Source organism: Cebus imitator, unplaced genomic scaffold (genome assembly GCF_001604975.1).
Source record: "Cebus imitator isolate Cc_AM_T3 unplaced genomic scaffold, Cebus_imitator-1.0 Scaffold427, whole genome shotgun sequence".
Taxonomy (NCBI): Eukaryota; Metazoa; Chordata; class Mammalia; order Primates; family Cebidae; genus Cebus; species Cebus imitator.
In genome coordinates this window covers 428,441-431,982 of record NW_016107742.1, presented here as the reverse complement: position 1 = coordinate 431,982, position 3,542 = coordinate 428,441, and positions in this window count along the sequence as shown.

Sequence of the window (3,542 nt, the reverse complement as noted above, 5' to 3'; positions counted from 1 at the left end):
TAGAGACGGGGTTTCACCATTTTGACCAGGATGGTCTCGATCTCTTGACCTTGTGATCCACCCGCCTCGGCCTCCCAAAGTGCTGGGATTACAGGCTTGAGCCACCGCGCCCGGCCAACTTTTTTTTTTTTTTAACAGGCACCGCTCCCGGGCTGGCCAGTGAGGCGGCGCCTCAAGATCAACTTTTTTAGCTCTCACATATGTGTGACAACATGCAAGATTTGTCTTTCTGTGCCTGGTTTACTTAACATAATGACCTCCAGTTTCATCCATGTTGCTGCATATGACAGGATTTCATTCTTTTTATGGCTGGATAATATCTCACTGTGTATATATGGCACAATTTTGTGTGTGTGTATGAGACAAGGTCTCACTCTGTCATATAGTGGTGCAATCTCCACTCATTGCAACCTCCACGTCCTGGGATCAAGCGATCCTCCCACCTCAGCCTCCCAAGTAGCTAAGACTACAGGCACATGCCACCACACTCAGCTAATTTTTAATTTTTTGTAGAGTTGGGGTTTCACCATGTTTCCCAGACTGATCTCAAACTCCTGGTGTCAAACAGTCTGCCTGTGTTGGCCTCCCAAAGTGCTGGGATTGCAGGAATGAGTCAGTGCCCCCAACCAACCACATTTTCTTCATCCATTCATTCATTCATGAACACTTAGGTTGATTTCCTACCTTGACTACTGTAAACAGTGCTGCAATAAGCATGGTGTGCAGGTATCCCTTTGGTATATTGATTTCCTTTCCTTTGGATAAATCCCAGTAGTGGGATTGCTGAATCCTATGATACACCAGAAATGCAAAGATATGCAAATCAATAAATGTGATGCATCCTATCAACACAAAGAATGACAAAAACCCCATGACCATCTGAATAAATGCAGAAAAAGCATTTGATAAAGTTGAACATCCCTTCATAATAACTTTAAACAAAATAGGCATAAAAAGGGTATACGTCAACTCAATAAAGGCTACATATGCCAAACCCACAGCTAACATACTGAATGGGGAAAAGCTGAAAGCCTTTCCTGTAAGGACTGGAACAAGACAAGGATGCCCATTCTCACCACCCTTCTTCAACATAGTACTAGAAGTCCTAGCCAGAGCAATCAGGGAAGAAAAAAAAATAAAAGGCAAGTCAACTGGAAAAGGTAAAGTCAACTTGTGCCTCTTTGCAGAGGATATGATCATTTGGAAAAATAGAAAAACCTAAAAACTCCACCTAAGGGCCAGGTATAGTGGCTCACACTTGTAATCCCGGCACTTTGGGAGGCGGAGGCAGGAGGATCATGAGGTCAGGAGTTCGAGACAAGCCTGGCCAATATCGTGAAACCCTGTCTTTACTAAAAATATAAAAAATTAGCCAGATGAGGTGGCAAATGCCTGTAGTCCCAGTTACTTGGGAGGCTGGGGCAGGAGAATCACTTGAACCCAGGAGGTGGAGGTTGCAGTGAACACTGCAGCCTGGGTGACAGCTTGAGACTCTGTCTCAAAAAAAAAAAAAAAAAACTTCACCCAAAAACTCTTGGAATTGATAAATGGTAAAGTTGCAGGCTATAATATCAGCATACAAAAATCAATGGTGTTTCTATACACTAATAACAAACTAGCTGAAAAATAAACCAAGAAAGCAATCCCCTTCATAATAGCTATAATAAAGAAATAAATAAAATACCTAGGAATCAATTCAACAAAGGAGGTGAAAAACCTCTACAACAAACTGCAAAACACTGATGAACAAAACTGAAGAGGACACAAATGAATGAACATCCCATGCTCATGGATTGGAAGAAGTAATATAGTTAAAATGAGTCGGGCACTGTGGCTCATGCCTATAATCCCAGTACTTCGGGAAGCCAAGGCAGGTGGATCCCTTGAGCCTAGGAGTTGGCGACCAGCCTGGGCAACATGGAGAAACCCCATCTCTACAAAAAATACAAAACTTAGCCCAGCATGGTGGCATGCACCTGTAGTTACACATACTAGGGAAGCTGAGGTGGAAGGATCACTTGCGCTTGGGAGGTAGAGGTTGCAGTGAGCCAAGATCGTGCCAGTCTGGGTTACAGAGTGAGACTCTGTCTCAAAAAAATAAATAAATAAAAATTGTCAAAATGACCATACTTCCTAAAGTAATTTACAGATTCAATGTAAACCCTATCAAAATGCCAATGACATTATTCCCAAAAATAGAAAAAAAATTATCATATGAAACCACAAAAAACACTAAATTGCCAAAGCACTGAGCAAAAAAAAAAACAAGCTGGAAAAATCACGATATTTACTTCAAAATATATTACAAAGCTTTAGTAACCACAACAGCATGGTATTGGTATAAAAACAGACATATAGACCAATGGAACAGAATGGAAAGCCCAGAAATAAATCCACATATTTATAGCCAACTGATTTTTTGACAGAGGCACCAAGAACATACATTGGGGAGCCCGGGGGTGGTGGTTCATGCCTCTAATCCCATCACTTTGGGAGGCCAAGGCGGGCAGATCATGAGGTCAAGAGATCAAGACCATCTTGGCCAACATGGTGAAACCCCGTCTCTAATTAAAAAAAAAAAAAAATGAGCTGGGTGTGGTGGCGTGCACCTGCAGTCCCAGCTACTCAGGAGGCTGAGGCAGGAGAATCGCTTAAACCTGGGAGTCAGAGGTTGCAGGGAGCCAAGATTGGGTCATTGCACTCCAACCTGGGCAATAAGAGTGAAACTCTGTCTCAAAAAAAAAAAAAAAAAAAAAATTAATTGAGAGTGGTGACACATGCCTGTAATCCCAGCTATTCTGGAGGCTGAGGCAGGAGAATCACTTGAACCTGGAAGGCCGAGGTTGTAGTGAGCTGAGATCACGCTACTGCACTCCAGCCTGGATGACAGAGTGAGACTCTGTCTCAAAAAAAACCAAAAACAGTTAATATGCATTGGGGAAAGGACATCCCCTTCAATAAATGATGCTGGGAAAACTGGATATCCATATGCAGAAGAATGAAACTAGAACCATATACAAAAATGAAATGTGGGGAAATGGTTCAGGACATTGGTCTAGGTAAGGATTTCTTTTTTTTTTTTTTCCCATTTATTTATTTTATTGCATTTTAGGTTTTGGGGTAAGGATTTCATGGCTAAGACCCGAGAAGCATAGGCAGCAAAAACAAACATAGACAAATGAGACAATATTAAACTAAAAAGCTTCTGCACAGCAAAGGAATCAATCAACGGAGTGGAGACAACCGGTACAATGGGAGGAGGTATTTGCAAACTGTTCATCTAAGAGGGACTGATATCCAAGAATATACAAGGAACTCAAACAATTCAACAGCAAAAATGATCATAATTCTATTAAAAAGTGGTCAAATGACTTGAATAAACACTTCTCAAAAGAGCACCTACAAATGGCCAATGGGTATATGAAAAAATGCTCAATGTCACTAAATATCAGGGAAATGCAAATCAAAACCACAATGAGACATAGTATTACCCCAGTCAGCATGTCTATTAACAAAAAGACAAAAAAAAAAAATGTTGGCTT